This window comes from Podarcis filfolensis (genome assembly GCF_964270895.1).
Source record: "Podarcis filfolensis genome assembly, chromosome: 4".
Taxonomy (NCBI): Eukaryota; Metazoa; Chordata; class Lepidosauria; order Squamata; family Lacertidae; genus Podarcis; species Podarcis filfolensis.
In genome coordinates this window covers 81,011,542-81,029,920 of record NC_139607.1, presented here as the reverse complement: position 1 = coordinate 81,029,920, position 18,379 = coordinate 81,011,542, and the positions used below count along the sequence as shown (strand labels likewise).

The window sequence follows — 18,379 nt, the reverse complement described above, 5'->3', positions numbered from 1 at the left end:
GCTCTTCAGTATGGGGTCCCAAGCAGCCAACTGCCTCCTTGCCTGGGGCCCCATCTCAGCACAGGTAATGAGCCAAGAGGGACGTAATGAAGAAGAGGAAACCGTAAGGTTCTCGGCCAACATTGAAGTTCAACATTATCCAGGAAAGAGGCAGTGCTGGAGTATGAGCACCTCAGCTAAGAAGGCTTCACTTGGAGATCAAACTTTGTTGGAACAAATGAATCTGTCCCCCCAATAAACATTCCTAGAGTAAGTAAAAGAGTGTTGCTTTATGCAACAACTACGGCTAGAGAATTAATTGCCAAGTATTGGAAAGGGGATGTGATACCAACTAAGGAAGAGTGGCAAAAGCAATAGTGCGAATACATTGAATTAGCCAAAATGACAGAAGCAATAAGAAATCACTCAAGTTTAAAGGTGAAAAAAGAACAGGATTGTTTTAAAAGTTATATGTGTCAACATGGTTCCCAAATCCAAACGGGTGTGCCTAGAATAAATTTCACAAAATAAAAGACAATCAGAGGAGATATCTTATACAAAGAAAAGGTGCCAACCTAGCAGTTCGAAAGCACGTCAAAGTGCAAGTAGATAAATAGGTACCGCTCCGGCGGGAAGGTAAACGGTGTTTCCGTGCGCTGCTCTGGTTCACCAGAAGCGGCTTAGTCATGCTGGCCACATGACCCGGAAGCTGTACGCCGGCTCCCTTGGCCAATAAAGCGAGATGAGCGCCGCAACCTCAGAGTTGGTCACGGCTGGACCTAATGGTCCTTTACCTTTTTTTTATATGAGAACACAGTACAAAAGAAAATGAAATAAAGAGAGAAGATGAAGCTGTTAAGAGGTAGGGGAAAGTCAATTATAATATAGAGTAGATGAATATGTATAGAAGAATAAGTAGATTATGTATGTAAATGTAAAAGGAAAAGATTATTCTGTTAATTTTAAATTGCAATAATAATCATTTTTTAAAAAAATATGTCCCCTGCACATTCAGTTCTCCCTTGAGAGGTCCCTTAGATAGAGCTGGAGAACCTGTAGTCCTCCTGATGTTGCTGGACTACAGTTTCCTCCATCCCTGATCACTGTCCGTGCTGATGGTGGCTTTGTGTGCTACTCTCAGGTGAGCATTCATAGGATTCCCAGGTGTGTATAGGACTGTAAGCTGTAATCTTATCCACACTGCACCGGGGAGTAAATGTGGGACTTCGGTAAAGGTATTCACTGCCCATGGTATGTGTAGGTGTGACTGGTCCCTTGTACAATACCTACTAATTAAGTGGTTTCTAGTGTTATACAATTAGCAGCATATGCTTTCATTTTAAAGTGCTTCCGATGTGTATGGATTTTTGGTGTCATTATCATACTATTGTTTGCTGCTTATAGTCTTCTGAAGCTCAAGGATTTGTATACCCATTCTGAACTTCCTTCCCACACCAGTCAGTTTTTAGCTTCTCTCAAGGATATTTACTTGCTTTGTAAAGCTCTGCAGCAGGCTTGGCTTTATTTTACATTTTTAGCCCTTTTCTTTTTCAGTCTCTGCTGTGTGTGCTATAATTTGATGCTGAGTGGGATCTTATGACTCATAAAATCCAGGTTGGAGAACACAGACCTGGAGTCTTCCAGTTGCCATTTATTCTGCCCGCTAGCGTGGGCAAAAGTTTTACAAAAACAAAACCACCAAAAGTAGCTGTGGCCCAAATGACAAGTATCAATCAACAGGGGGAAGCTGTAAACAGCCTTACTAAAAAAATTAACCAATAAACTGAAACTGACACGGGTACAAATAGAAGAAGACACCTTCACCCCTGTATGGCTCCCCTTTATCACACACACAACCCAACAAGACAATGACAAAAATCCATCAACAGCATACAAATCAATATGGCTAACCTGATCCAAAACACCCACCCACCCCACTCACACATGAAAACAAAGACCACCACATCCAATCACAAACAAACAACCACACCCCAGGCCAACCCCAACCTCACCACTAAAGGAACACAAATGAACAGCAGAGAATCTGCACAAGCAACACTGACACAAAACCCCACATATATTAAGTAAAATAGAAACATCACCACCTGACCCCACCCCCACTCATCTTTCCTCCCACTCCACCTCTTTCCCCCTATTCTTCCTAATGTCTCAACAAATGAAGCCGATTTGTAAAAAAAAAAAAGGTACATGGAAAAAAAATACAAGAGACATTGCCCATACCTTTGTAAATCAAGAACATCTTTAATAAAAATACATTTAAAAACACACACAGGGGGAAGCTGTTTTACTACAGCGGGGATGGAGAATGTGTAACTGTTATGTACTGAGTTGAATAGGATCCAAACTGCAGCAGTCTGATTGGTCCTAGAACAATAGGATTCAGAATGCAGCAGTCTGATTGGTCCTAGAACAATGCAGCAGTATGATTGGTTGGCAGGAACCACCCAATCATGCTCTAGATATAAGTGAATCTACAACCTGATTGGCTTACAGTAGAATTCCAGAATGAGCCAATCATGTGCAGCCCATTGTGTAAATAATGTATATAAAGCAGATACTTTGAGGGGACATTCATTCATTCCTCCTCACCACTATGAGCTGAATAAAGAGCATGAAATCACTTTGCGACTCTGAGTATATTTCAGTGACCCTCCAGATGTTTTTGGACTACAAGTCATCATCCCTGACCATCAGTTGGGCTGGCTGGGGCTGATGGGAATCCAACAACTTAGAGGGTCATAGGTTGGCCACTCCTACCCAGTCAGATAATTTATCCATCCAGCACAGCACTGTTCATTCTGATTGCCAGAGGGTCTAAAGGGTCTCTGGCAGAGGCTTTTCATTACACCTTTTAAATTAAGATGCCAGGGATTGAACCTGGGAATTTCTGCATGGAAAGTGAATACCCTTCTACTTTGCTAAAACAAATAGATTGGTTTACAGCAGCTGCAGCTCTTCCTCTTGTGATTTTTCATGGGGTGGGTCAAACAGTTCCTGATTCTCCCCATTCTAGCTCTCTTTTTTGTCAACATATTTAGAGGGACACAGGGGAGGTCCTCCCAAATCTACAGAGACATACTTGCCAGTTGTGTAGCATTTAGAGGACCCTAGAATGTTTGATGGGGTGGGTGGCGTTTCTGCAATCTTGGGCAGAACTATACCTTGCAAAAAACAGAAGGCCCATGTGAAATTCCCTCCTGTATTACTGCAAGGTGGAATACAATTTGCGTCCTCATCACACTGAGCATTCTGCCAGTGGCACTCAGTGATGCAGGGCAGGTAGAAACACACTTAGTAATGACATCAGAGCATCAAGTAAATTGAACCACACTTTACGGAGGAGGAAAACTGCCTTTTTCCAACAGCAACCCTGTTTTTCTTTCACTGTTTTGTTACTATCCTTAGAATGAGACCTTCCATTAAATGAGCACAACTATTTTTTTTACCTCCTGTGATAAATTCATCCCTTAAAACAGGGGTGGAGCGCCTCATTCCTCAACCCTGAGGCGATGGGGGAACAAAGCAGATGGAGCCATACACAAAAGTGTGTGGAACAATGAATTTTATCTTTTAACTTGTGGGCAAATTTCTACACACCCCTCTATCCTCCCTTCAAGCAAGAGTCATTATCAGTGTTCAAGGATATTCCAGCCGAGCAAAAACACTCAAGGTGGGTGAGATGCAAGGTCAGCCAGCGAGTGGGCATGGCCCGGGAAGATGCCAAGGGCCAGGCAGAGAGGTCTGGGGGGAGACATCCCCCCTCCAGGCCTGAGGTTCCCCATCCCTGTCTTAAATCTTCAAAAACTATTTTTTCACTGCATTTAGCTTGCTTCTCCTCTTGTTCATTTGGGTGGAAGGCCCAATTTTAACATACACGCTTATTGATGCTGTTGTGACCATTTATATCCTGAGTGCCTTAAGAAAGGCAGTAACAGCTCTCATATAGCTGTTCTGTTCTGCACGCGTGAGACTGGAACAAGCAAATAGGTTTTTATGTGCGTCACACAGTGGAAAGTGACAGCCTGTGTTTGCTCTCTAATTAAAACTCTTGAATGGCTTTATCTTGTAGAGTGTGAAAGGGAGAGGACGGGAAGCACCACAACATCCCTGTCTTGAATCCCTGTCTTAAAAGCAGCTCAATATTTTATAGAAAATCTGTTGCTAGACTATAAAAAATATATAGAGTAGGTAGAGATGTGAAAGTCCAGAATAAGCTAGGATAATGCGAGAGGCAGTCCCCCCTCCAATTTTTAAGGAAAACTAAAACAAAAAAACCTCACCCTGCCTGGACTTTCACACCCCCCACCTAGTAAAAATGAAGGTCAAAGCACATGGCTGTCTCTCAGTTATAGGCCAAGTATTTCTGTGCTGATCCCAGTTGCCCAGTGCTTGGAGGGAAGGGGGAACTGAAGAAAGAAAAATTCCCTCCCTCCCCATTCTTTACCAAGAAATAAGGTTTGAAAATGAAGGTTAAAATAAGTTAAAGTATGGGTGTGATCTTGTCATGCAACATGAAGCTATTTACTACACAAACATTTGCTTGCCTGCTTTTCATCTAGAAGGGTAGGCTACATGGGAGCGATGCTGTTTGTCCTGGTAGCAGCCATGTAAGGTAAGTGAGGTAAACAGAGCAAGGGAATTCATGCTTAGATCCAACGCAAATGCAGCCCTCTAGAAAACATCACTGGCTTTAGCACTGTGTCCCAGATCCTGTACAGAAGTAGCATAGACCTTGCTACAGAGGTTTGCAATCTATTCCAGGAAAGATAAATCAGGCAATAACAGGGATTACAGGTTGGTGAGTGAGCCGGTGGGTGATTTGTAGATATTTTTCAGCACAGTAACTTATTATTTTTTTATTTACTGGTTTTAAGCAAAATCATAAGACCTGAAAAACTAGGAGTAAAAGTTATCTCATAGTAGTGGTAACGCTTTTTCCTTTAAAATGGCTGTGTGCCCTTGAGACCCAGTTATCACATGGTTGGGGCTGTATTTTTGGGAAACGGGAGCCACTCAGGGATTTCAGCTCAGCATCAGTTTATTATCTATGCTCTGGCAAGGCAGGGCATTCTGGCCAGGGCAGCAGCCCTTGTGTAACAGAAAGGCACTCCAAGCAAGACACATCTGCATACAGAAAACAAAGCTTTGTTTTACCTTTGTCTGACTCATGGTTACTGATTGACCCAGGTGAGTGTGGTTGCTCCAAGATGAGATGGCACAAGATATTATTGTGCCTGAAGGGGAAAATCCAAGTGGCTGCCTTTCCTAGAGGTAAAAAGAAGTTAATAATTATAATAAATATGGCAATTTATGTTTTTTAACGGTACCGCCAAAATCTGCCACCTGCAACATGTTCAAATGTGTTTGTTACTCCTGTAGAAGTAAGTGAGAAGGAATTGAATTGCAGGGGGATAGATAAGCGTGTTCAAGGAAGTGCCAAAGGTAGCATGGCAAATTGAGATGCTTTGATTGTTTCCTGCTGGCAAGGGTCATTTTGAGAGCAGATAGTGATTCTGAGTAGTTTAAACCAAATTGGAGAAGGGTCCTTGGTTATAAAAGGAATGCGGGTGGCACTGTGGGTTAAACCACAGAGCCTAGGACTTGCCGATCAGAAGGTCGGTGGTTCGAATCCCCGCAATGGGGTGAGCTCCCGTTGCTCAGTCCCTGCTCCTGCCAACCTAGCAGTTCGAAAGCACGTCAAAGTGCAAGTAGATAAATAGGTACCGCTCTGGCGGGAAGGTAAACGGCGTTTCCGTGCGTTGCTCTGGTTCGCCAGAAGCGGCTTAGTCATGCTGGCCACATGATCTGGAAGTTGTACGCCGGCTCCCTCGGCCAATAAAGCGAGACGAGCGCCGCAACCCCAGAGTCAGCCAGGACTGGACCTAATGGTCGGGGGTCCCTTTACCTTTACCTTGGTTATAGCATTTAGAAGGTAGGCAGAAGGCCTCCTAAACTGGAGTACGGAGTTAAAAATGGAACCTGACAGATGTACCTAGCAGGGGTAGGGAACTGTTTGGAGACAGTGGGCAACCTTCCCTTCTGGACAACCTTCTGTGGGGGTCGAGGGGGGCACATGGGTGGGGCCAGAGACAAAATGGGTGGCGCACCTAATGTAAATTTCATCTTTATACAATAGACTCGTTTTGCAAACACTCAGATGCCTCCATTCAGGCAAGAAGCATAATTGAGAGTTCAAGAACACAGTCCAGGTGGGCAAGAAAAACTTCAAGGAGGCTGAAAAATAGTGCCAGTGAGAGGTGTGACTTGGTTTTGAGAGGTCACATTTCAACCCCTCGGCTTGAGGTTTTGCGGCACTGGCCTAGCCTCCAAACAGAGGATAACACAGGGAACTGACTCTAAGAAAAGGATCACAAGTTAGTAGAGAAACACTGCTAGAGATGAAGAGAACCCCAGAAATAGTGCTCAGTTTAGTATCATACCACACAGTATCTAAGTAAGGAAGATGCAGCTTGTCTATTAATGGTACACTTCCAGCTCCTCTGCCGTCTATTTCAGTAGCTCATGATGCATTTCCAAGTGAAAGGCTGTTACAGTACTGTGTTTCTTTTGCTGTGCGTGTTTTTATTCATGTTCGCTTCGCCACTGTTGTCTTTCACTGGCAAACAAAAATCCATAGCAGAAACTGTACAGGGAAGCAAAATGTCACAGTCCGTCTGCAGCAGAAACTCTCTTGCACTTGGAGGGGGAGGGGTGTGCCTTCGTGAGACAGGATGCAGGCAGAATGACCTCCATTCCTGAAGAGGGTGGTCCTGAAAGGTCAGGGCTCTACTTGACAGAGTGGTAATGTGAAAGGAAGCTAGCTCAAAGCACAGTTTCATAACTCTTGGTCTTGGAATGAATTCAGTCAGCTCCCAAGCATTAGTCACTCACTGATTTCTATGAAAACATTAAGGTTTGTTACAAAAACCCTCCAGCCAAATATTTACAACAGAATAATTATTTTTCTCCTGGGTTTCAGGAGAAATGGAAGCATGACTTCCAATTACTATTTTACAGGAATTAATATATGCACACATAGTCAGTGAATCTTATTATTGTGCTCTTCCTTTCCCCACGGAAATGGCACCATAAAGCAAGGAACTCCCACAATTCTTCTATGTTCTATGCCACGTGCGCCTCTTGTGATGAAATAAAACCACAGCTGTGGAAAGACGATATATATTTTTCAGTGGAAGGATTTCATGACTGCATCCTTATTCTCCCATGCAGAGGTACGTGAAAGCATTAGACCAGGGGTTCCCAAATTGTGGTCCACAAGATTCATTCAGGTGGTCCAGGGCACACTTGTGGATTTGTGGACACATCCATCAGTCTATAGTTGTACGCCTTTTTAGTGGTATCTGCATGGCTTCTTTTATTTCCTATACTGTATTACAATTTGAATTCTATTTCTTTACAAAATACAGTATAGAAAAAAAATAAAAGCGTCAAAAAATAGAGTTTAAAATCATACGGCATATAGCACAGGGTATCACAATCACTGCAGTGGGCAGAAATACCCTGAGTGATCCGCCAAGACCTTCAGCAGTTTTCAATAGGACTGGGGTGGGGGGGGGAGTTTGCAAACTACTGCATTAGACAGATTTCTAAGCTCAAAGCTATTGCTGGTGCCAGAGTTTAGCTTGGTTTGTTAGTTGTGGGGGCCTTCTTGACAAGAGCCAGAACTGCCACCTTAGTTCTCCTTTTAATTAATTATCAAAATTTACATACTGTTGATTGTAATAAAGCCTCAAAGTGGTTTACAACAAATATTAAAATTATCAGTAAAAACTATTGAGAACAATTAAAATTAACAGGTAAAAATATTAAAATGTTTTTGTGTGTATCAATAAATTGAGTTCTGAGTGATTTATATGGAAGCTTAAGAGTAGAGGTGCTTCATTCAGGCTGCAATGCTAGGCGCATTTACCTGGGCGTATGCCTCGCTGAACACAGTGGGTCTTGTTTATGGGTAAACATACATAAGAAAGCATTGCTGTCAGTGACTTAAGGCATTTGCTGGCAGAAAGACAAGCATTAAAATAACAGTAAATACTTTAACCTCACACAGCAGCCCTTCTGGCTGATTACAAGTCCATTTGGGCTGTCTAAAATAAAGCAGGTCACCTAGTTAAATCAGAATGACCAGAAGACCTCACCCTAACGGCAGCAAGATGGCAAGTGTTGTGACGTGGGGTTTGTGATTTCAGCTCTTTTGACATAATATGCTGGAGACAGTTCTGTAGTAACACTTCTTTATTAAAGCAAACAAGACTGAGACCTTAGGAGGGGAGATCTACATTTATAGGGACAGGGAACTAGCTAGAAGAGATACATTTTGGAGGGAACAATATCAGGCAATCACAGTCCTGCCTTTTGGAGGAAACCAATAAGACAGAGGATCCAAATACAGCAGCTTAAATGAACCAATGGTAGCTGTACCCTCTGGAACCAAAAGGCAGTTACTTTACCCTAATGCAAATACAGACAATAATAATACAGATATAAAATCCTTTGACTCAATACACAACACCCCTCCCCCCCTAGTGAGCACCGCAGACGTAATCTCTCAGGTACTGTGGGGTCCTACAACTTCTACTTGATCTCCTGACAACAGGTGTTTCCGGTTCTGGATTGGATGTTACCTGTGGTAGGGGGGGTGCTATAGGGGTTTCGTCAGGAACAGATGGAGTCCCAGACATCGCAGGGTCCCCTACCTGTACCTCGTCCTCCTGAGGACTAGCAGACCCTGGTTCATTTGCTGAAGCCCCTGGTGACTGCACCTCTGGGCCATTTTCACTCTGGTCTTGCAGCTCTGCGTCGTTAGCCAGTGATGAATTATCTGACCCCTCCCTGCTGAGCACCCGGCGCCTCAGCTGATCTATATGTCTCTTCCAAACTTGCCCATTTTCCAAGGTCACATAGTAGGACACTGGTCCACTAGTCCGGGTGACCACACCAGCCACCCACCGCGAACCTCGTGAATAGTTCCTCACCCAGACCAGATCTTCAGGGGCGAGATACCTTGTTGTGTCAGCCTCAGCCTGGGGGGTTGCTCTTGAATTACGGTTTGGCATTTTATCGGGGTGGACATAATCCAGCACCGTTACCAGTCTTCTACCCAAGAGCAGCTCAGCTGGCGACTTGCCCGTCGCAGTACACGGTGTCACATGCTGCAAGAATAACATTCGCGCGATGCGAGCTGACCAGTTACCCTCCATTAAGCGCGCAATGGATTCTTTGGCTGTTCTTACCATGCGCTCAGCCTGCCCATTGGAGGATGGGTGAAAGGGCGCGGATGTGACCCCTCTTATGAAGTTATCAGCCAAGAATGCCCTGAATTCTTGGGATACAAAAGCTGCCCCATTATCTGATACAATGGTCTCAGGTAACCCGTGGGTTGCAAACAGCTGCCTCAACACCTTGATTACGGCAGCTGATGCCATGCTAGGGACCATCGCCACTTCTAACCATTTGGAATATGCATCGACGATAACCAAAAAGACCTTCCCCTGGAATGGCCCAGCAAAATCTAAGTGCAGCCGGCTCCAGGGAGATCTGGACTGCTCCCACCAGTGAACTGGTGCTCTGGCCACTTCTGGCCGCACCTCTTGGCATGCCTTGCATGTTCGTACCCATTGTTCTATGTTCTGGTCCATTCCAGGCCACCACACATAACATCGGGCTAGCGACTTCATCCTGACCATTCCCGGGTGTCCCATGTGAAGCGTCTCAAGAACCCTGTTTCTCAGTGGTGCTGGGATGATCACCCTATCTCCCCACAGGAGACAACCCTTATGCATGGACAACTCGTGCTGCCTTGTCGCATAAGGCCTGAATTTGTCTTCATGCGGACCACCTGGCCACCCCCTCCCCACCCAAGTGAGCACACGGGAGAGAACAGCATCTTTCCTTGTTTTCTCAGCTATATCAGTAGCCGTTACAGGAGCCCCCGGAAGTGTTTCCAGCATCATTATGTGCTCCGCTGGAGCAGGATCCACATTGCTCCCGCCAGGAAGAGGCAATCGACTCAGCGCATCAGCGTGGCACAACCGTTTCCCCAGCACATGGGTCAAGGTATACTGGAACCCGTTCAGGAATATAGACCAACGCAACATTCTGGGGGAGAGAATTTGTGGCGTTTGTTTGTTCGGGTTGAACAACCCTAACAGTGGTTTGTGGTCCGTTTCAATGGAGAAATGGCGACCATACACATAATCATGGAACTTTTTGATTCCTGCCACAATTGCAAGCGCCTCTTTGTCAATTTGAGCATAGTTGCGCTCCGTGGGCGACAACGTACGGAAATAGAAAGAGATGGGCTTTTCCGACCCATCCGGTTCCCTATGACTCAGCACCGCCCCCAGGCCGTATTGAGAGGCATCACATGCCAGGACCAGCGGCTTCGACTCATCGTAATGAGCAAGGACGCTCCTGCTACTCAGCATTCCTCGCAAGGAGTCAAAAGCCTTCTGCTGCCCCTGCCCCCATCGCCACACATTCTTTTTCTGCAACAGTCGATGTAATGGTTCAGCTACCGAAGCTTTCTGGGGTAAGAACGAATGATAAAAGTTAATAAGTCCCAGGAATGACTGCAACTGCGTCTTGTTCTGTGGTCGTGGTGCCTCGATGATGGCCTTAATCTTAGCATCTGTGGGGTGGATGCCTGATGCATCAATTTTAAACCCCAAGAAATCCACAGTTGGCACCCCAAAACTGCATTTTTCCTTTTTCAGTTGCAACCCCACCTCCTGGAACTTGAGCAACACTGCACGGACACGCGCCACCAGTTCCTGTGGGTCTTTTCCAGCAATCAAAACGTCATCAAAAAATGGCAAGACCCCCGGCAGACCTCTTAACAGGCGTTCCATGAGCCCTTGAAAAATCCCTGGGGCCACACAAACTCCAAATTGTAATCTGTTAACTCTGAACGCCCCTTTATGTGTGACAATAGTCTGTGCTTCCGCTGATTGTGGGGTAACTGGCAGCTGCTGGTAAGCTTGTGCCAGGTCAATTTTGGCGAACACCTTGCCCCCAGCCAGTTTAGCCAACAGATGTGATACGACTGGAATGGGGTATGAGTTTCCCCTGAGTGCCTTATTGATAGTACATTTGTAATCTGCACAGATCCTGACTTCCCCATTTGCTTTAAGGGGCGTGACGATTGGAGTCTCCCACTTAGCAGAGTCCACGGGTGAGAGAACTCCCTGCTTGACCAATTTATCCAGCTCTGCTTCGATCTTGGGTTGCAGTGCAAATGGCACTCGCCTTGGTTTGAGTCGGATTGGGGCCACCCCAGGGTCCAATTCGAAGTCAACTGGGGGCCCTTTATAACAACCCAGTTTTCCATTAAAGAGACCAGCAAATTCTTTGCATAATGCCTCGCTCATGTCAGGGCAGGTTTGGATTGAATTAAGCCCTGATATACTCAGTCCCGGGCCGGGAACCAGTCAGTGCCCAGGAGACTGGGGCGACTGCCCTTTGCAATCACCAGTTTGAGTACCGCCTGTCTGTCCCGGAACTGTACTCTCACGGCACACATTCCCATGACATGGATGCGGCCCGCTGAGTATGACTGCAAGGTTGCCGGGAAGGGCTCCAGAGGGGGCAACTTACCCCTGGGGAAGAATGTCCTCGCGGTCTGGTCCGACACGATAGTGAATCCAGATCCGGAGTCCACCTCCATGTCGCACAGCTGACCCTCAATCTTCACCTTGACGTGTGCCTTGCCTTGCGCTGGAAACTGCACGACCCTCCCGTTGATCTCCGTTACGTAGTGGCAGTCCTTTAGAACATGGTTTGCCGTGGACGGTCTGCAATGCTCCAGTCTAGTTGCTCCTGTCGCTCCCAACGCCGCCAATCTACAGACCCTGGCGATGTGACCTGTCTTCCCGCATGTCCGGCACATAGCATCCCGGAAACGACAACTCTTCCGCTCATGGTTTCCGCCACAACCAGGGCACCTGCCTCGGTGATCTTTGAGCACTGTGCAGGCCTGACGCACTGACTCGACCCCACGGACTGGGCTTTGGCTCGGAGTAGCCTCTAGCTCGTCCATGGCATGCGCAACTTCTATCTGTGGCTTAGGGGCCTTGCGACTGGCATCAAGCTCCTCTCTTTCATAATTCTCCGTGGCGGTGGCCTCCTTCAAGGCTGAAGCAAGGGTAACCTCTTCTTTAGCCACGATGCGTCTTCTGGCTTTCTTGCTGCTTAGACCACCGATAAACCGATCCAGGAGAGTCTCTTCCAGATCTTGGAAGTCGCAGTGCTGAGCGAGCTTCCGCAGTTCAGCTAGGAATGCAGATACAGACTCCCCAGCATGCTGCTGCCTCTTATGAAACTCCAACCGCCGGGCCATCTTGGTCTCAGTAGGCGCCAAATGGCTTGTCAGGCAGGCAAGAATATCTTTGAGAGGTGTCTCACTTAGCTTCGCTGGAGCAAGCAATGCCTTGGCCAGCTTGAAGGTCTCAGGCCCACAGTAGCTCAGGAATGTGGCCCTTCTTTTGCTGGCATCGGTGATCCCTTGAGCCACTGTGAAGAACTCGAAGCGTTCGACGTAGTCTTCCCACGTGTGGGGCTCTGATGGCTGGAAGGGCTCCAATACCCTTGGACTCTCCATTGTCCTGTGGGCAGGGTCGTCTTCTCAGCCGGCTAGTGAGTCTTGTTCTTAGCTACAATCCGGACTCTGAGGCAGGGCTGCGTTTAACCGCTCCTCAGCATTCTGGATCCCACCTTCGTCGCCAGTTGTTGTGACGTGGGGTTTGTGATTTCAGCTCTTTTGACATAATATGCTGGAGACAGTTCTGTAGTAACACTTCTTTATTAAAGCAAACAAGACTGAGACCTTAGGAGGGGAGATCTACATTTATAGGGACAGGGAACTAGCTAGAAGAGATACATTTTGGAGGGAACAATATCAGGCAATCACAGTCCTGCCTTTTGGAGGAAACCAATAAGACAGAGGATCCAAATACAGCAGCTTAAATGAACCAATGGTAGCTGTACCCTCTGGAACCAAAAGGCAGTTACTTTACCCTAATGCAAATACAGACAATAATAATACAGATATAAAATCCTTTGACTCAATACACAACAGCAAGAAATAAAAAGCTTGACACTGGTGGGGCACTGCCCCATATGCCCTAATGAACCAGCCTCCATGGATCAAACAGATCTAGGGCTGATTCTGTCTCACCCCTGGAATGCCCAGTTTCAGGGCTTAACACTAGTTAAGGCCAGCAGTAGATCTATGCCCAAAGGATTTCACACAAACATAGTGGGAGTCTCCATGGTGGACAAAGAGCTCTGGCAAAGCTTTTCTCCTCTACCCCTTCCCAACCTAGTTATACAGGAAAGAATTACTGTGTTAGTCTATTCTAGAATTTTATAATTCCTCATTTAAATACATCCAATGCTGCTGAATTCCACAAGGCAGCCCCAGATACAACACATTACCAGAGTATAGACAACAGAAGTTAGGCTACCCCTGGCCAGATAGGGGCGTAGTGGGCCACTTATGCAAGGCACTCCAGCCACCGAGGCCACTTGACCGTCAAAGGACAGCAATGAATCCACAAGTACCCCCAAGCTACATACCTGCTCCTTCCTGTGGGAGTGTAACCTCATCAAGAGCAGGTCACCTCCCATCCATTCTAGTCCTTGACCACCCACAAAGAGTGCTTCGGTCTTCTCCTGTCTGAGCTTCAGTTTGTTGGCTCTCATCCAGTCCATTACCAAGGAAAGACAAACGGTCCAGCACGTCCACTGCTACACCTGCAGATGTAAAGGAGATGCAGAGCTTTTATCATATCCTTTTTCAAAACGGGGGGAAATGAAACAGTACATGGAGCGAGACGAAATCTATAAAAATATGCCTCGGATCCCAACTAGTCCTCTGTGTGCTCCCATTCAAGGATGGAATTTGGATCAAGCAGAGGCAACAGATTCTTTTGGCCAATCTCTTCTCCCCACCCACTGCCTCTCATGCTTCTCTGGAGGGTCCCCAAACCTTCCAGAGCAGATTTTCAAGGAGCAAAGGAGCTGGGGGGGGGGGGGGAACCAGCAGAACATGCAATCCCTCCTTTCTGGAATAAAAAACTCGGGAACATAGGAAGCTGCCTTATACTGAATCAGCCTATTTGTCCCTCAATCTCAGCACTACTTTCAGTGACAGGCAGAAGCTCTCCATGGTTTGAGTCCCTTCCAGCTTTACCCGCAGATTGAATTTAGGACCTTCTGCCCACAAGGCAGATCTTCTACCACCGTGCAATATCTTTTTCTTTCAACAGGAATGTCTCATTAGCAGAAGTCTAGGCATGGGATGTTCCCACCACCAGAGCCTTACTAGCAGTTTTGTTTTCAAAACCTTTTAAAATCATCTGTGGTATGGAATTTGCTCCCCCGCCCCCCCGTCACCACACACTGAGGTGGTATTTTCAATGAGCTGTATAACGCAACCCAATGAGCTCTTTCTGAGTTAGTCATGTGCAGTTTTCAGATCCCATCAGTGTTTATGGGAAGTACCATATTTTTTGCTCTATAAGACTCACTTTTTCCCTCCTAAAAAGTAAGGGGAAATGTGTGTGCATCTTATGGAGCGAATGCAGGCTGCGCAGCTATCCCAGAAGCCAGAACAGCAAGAGGGATTGCTGCTTTCACTGCGCAGCGATTCCTCTTGCTGTTCTGGCTTCGGAGATTCAGAATATTTTTTTTCTTGTTTTCCTCCTCCAAAAACTAGGTGCGTCTTGTGGTCTGGTGCGTCTTATAGAGCAAAAAATACGGTAGGTATTTTAGCTCCGTTGTGCTTTATTTCTTGCTCATTTACTCAGTTTCTTGTTGCATTACTGATTGTTCACGAAGACAGGGGCTGCTACAGTCCCTGTGCTGGTCTTGACCAGCCCAAACAATTTAGAACCACTTCATAATTTACCCTTTTAGATATATACATAAAACACGCTAAGTGTATACTTAAAAATGATGCATATATATATATACATATATATATATAATATAGGTACTCTCGTCTGGAATTGGCTCGTCTGGAATTGACTCCAGTTTTGCCTCTTAGTAATGACCGCACAATTGCACTCATTTCATACGCTAGCAAGGTTAGGCTTAAAATTCTACAAGGAAGGCTCAAGCAGTATGTGGACCAAGAACTCCCAGAAGTGCAAGCTGGATTTTGAAGGGGCAGAGGAACCAGAGACCAAATTGCAAACATCCGCTGGATTATGGAGAAAGCTAGAGAGTTCCAGAAAGACATCTACTTCTGCTTCATTGACTATGCAAAAGCCTTTGACTGTGTCGACCACAGCAAACTATGGCAAGTTCTTAAAGAAATGGGAGTGCCTGATCACCTCATCTGTCTCCTGAGAAATCTCTATGTGGGACAAGAAGCTACAGTTAGAACTGGATATGGAACAACTGATTGGTTCAAAATTGGGAAAGGAGTACAACAAGGCTGTATATTGTCTCCCTGCTTATTTAACTTATATGCAGAATTCATCATGCGAAAGGCTGGGCTGGATGAATCCGAAGCCAGAATTAAGATTGCCGGAAGAAATATCAACAACCTCAGATATGCAGATGACACAACCTTGATGGCAGAAAGTGAGGAATTAAAGAACCTTTTATTGAGGGTGAAAGAGGAGAGCGCAAAATATGGTTTGAAGCTCAAGATCAAAAAAACGAAGATCATTGCCACTGGTCCCATCATCTCCTGGCAAATAGAAGGGGAAGAAATGGAGGCAGTGAGAGATTTTACTTTCTTGGGCTCCATGATCACTGCAGATGGTGACAGCAGGCACGAAATTAAAAGACGCCTGCTTCTTGGGATAAAAGCAATAACAAACCTAGACAGCATCTTAAAAAGTAGAGACATCGCCTTGCCAACAAAGGTCTGTATAGTTAAAGCTATGGTTTTCCCAGTAGTGATGTATGGAAGTGAGAGCTGGACCATAAAGAAGGCTGATCGCCGAAGAATTGAAGCTAGCAGCATGAGACTGACCAAACTGCGGAGGCAGTGGAAGACAGGAGTGCCTGGCGTGCTCTGGTCCATGGGGTCACAAAGAGTCGGACACGACTAAACGACTAAACAACAACAACAATGGGCAAAATAATGCCTTTAAGCAGAATCATAATGGGCAACACATTCAAAATGTGAACTTGATTTTCAGCTCTCACTTCTTCTCCCATTTCTGCAATGCAAAAAAGCTTTAGGAGGATACCTTTTTGCTCTTCGCTCACCTGACCACTAGTTCAATAGTAAATTTGCAACATAGTTTGAGCAAGAACATTTATTTACTACATTAACTGCTTCCTTGTCATTTGTTAAGCCTTCTACACAGATCCATGCATGTATCTTTTTTCTCCTGTTCTGTTCTCCCCAACCACTTTTGTGCTCTCAGCTTACAATATTTCGAAGGAAGTTGATCAAACTGAGCATTCTTGTAAACTTGAGCTTGGCTGCCAAGAATGTAAGTGATTCATGCCGTATGAGGAACTGATTTCCTGTGTTCCTACTCCACCCCCCTCTTTTAAAACACACATTTACTACTATAAACAATCAACCCCCTCTTTTTTTTTATTCTGAACAAAGCACATCCTTAATTGCATGACAAACAGATTCCTAAAATACTTCCGAAGAGCTATTATTAGAGGAAAGAAATATTGTCACTAAAGGCCTCAGCATTAATGAGATATATATTACAAGAATGTTGCGAAAGAACAAACTGGTGTCTCTTGATGACATTTCTCAGGGAGGGTTACCTGCCAGAAGAAAGAGAACTGCCCTACATAAAAAATCTATTTAGTCTTTTAAGGTGCCACAGAGCTTCAGAGAAAAGGATTGGGGGCAACGGCAGGCAGAGCCATAGAAGTCCCAACAGCTTTTGCCAAAGCAATATGGAGACTTCTACTACCTTCCAAGAAGATGAATAACACTTTTCAGGTGTAAACATGTTACACACACACTCTCTCTCTCTTCAATTAGGAAAGAAACAGCAATAAAATAGGTTGTTTAATGCAGTGCCTTCTGAGTCTGCAACTTCCTTATGCAGCTAAGCATGGAAATATACTTCAGTGCCCTCTAGCTTATCCACAAAGTACTCCAGATCGCCAACAATTGCTAGTATCAAGTAAAAGAAAATTTTCTGTAAAATGATTTGCATAGACAATGCCTCAAGGTTACCTTGCAGCTCCTGTGAAACTTAGCTAACAATGTCAAATTGAATTGCTCGTAAAAGATGTACAGCTGAATTTCTGACTGCCAGTTAGCCATTTAAAGGCACAGGCCCACTATCCAATAACAAAAGGTGCATACCCAGATTACCGGTAAGTCTTTTATAAGTTTGATTGTTGAAAAGTATGTCACACAAAACTAAAGTCATCCCACCCATGCTGTACAATATAGTGTGTTTCCCTCATGCTGGGAACTCAAGGCAGACTTAGAGTCCGCATATTCTCCTGTATTTTTTCTTTTAGTAAACATTTCATTGAGATTCTATCTATTATGCAAAAAGAAAACAAGTCCCGGAGATGGTTTTGCTTGCTGAATTGTGATACTTGGGAGTTGCTTTCTTCCTACATGTGTATGAATTTTTTTATTGGAACAGTTTTACCAGTAGTAAAAATAATGTTTACTACTTGTAAATGCAAAGAGTTAGGGAGATATTGTGAGGGCACTGAAGTGCGATCAAAGCTGGTATTTTGACGCTGGAACTTTATACGCTCATAGGCTGACACTATCCTAAGACCGACACTCTATAAAGCACTGCGCCTTATAAATCATGTACTTCTTTTGACACTCCAGATGCGTGTTTTTAGGACCCACTTCACTTCGGCAATTTTAAGTCGTTTTAAACTGTTTTTCATACCACGTTTTAACTGTTGTAACTTGTCCTGGGACGTTGGGGTGAAGACTGGGTAACAAAGAATAATTATAATGACGATGGTATATATTGGGCATGTGTACTCTTTACAGCGCATATAAAATTAAAGCTTTCAATTACTAAATGTTTTCGTATCTGAAGAAGAATGTATCTGAAGAAGTGTGCATGCACACGAAAGCTCATACCAAGAACTAACTTAGTTGGTCTTTAAGGTGCTACTGGAAGGAAAAAAAATTTTTTGTTTTGACTATGGCAGACCAACACGGCTACCTATCTGTAAATGTTTTCGGTGTACAATGCACGACCGAATAACAAAGGGGGGTTGAACGTGTGAAATTGCACCTCCAGACACGCGTCCCCGCCAAGCCCGCGTTTCCCGCGGCAGAACGCCTCACAAACAGCCCCCAGCCTCTCTTTTCAGTTCCCCCAACCGCAACTCTTGCCCCGCCCCCAGCCCCGCGCGCCCCAATCTCCGCCCAGGATCTCCGCGC

At 45.2% G+C, this 18,379-nt stretch overlaps 1 long non-coding RNA gene across 2 annotated transcripts; it reads right to left on the bottom strand.

The window, feature by feature from the left end:
- Window positions 1–2,650: 2,650 nt before the first annotated feature.
- On the bottom strand, window positions 2,651–18,325 carry LOC310760595. 2 transcript variants are annotated; one of them, XR_014547036.1, is made up of 4 exons: window positions 18,231–18,325; window positions 13,597–13,773; window positions 5,155–5,265; window positions 2,651–4,752 (listed from the first exon to the last, which is right to left on the bottom strand). It is a non-coding gene; the product is annotated as an uncharacterized lncRNA (long non-coding RNA). The 2 variants fall into 2 exon arrangements; XR_014547037.1 differs by lacking the exons at window positions 2,651–4,752; window positions 5,155–5,265 and adding an exon at window positions 6,562–6,897.
- Window positions 18,326–18,379: the final 54 nt, after the last annotated feature.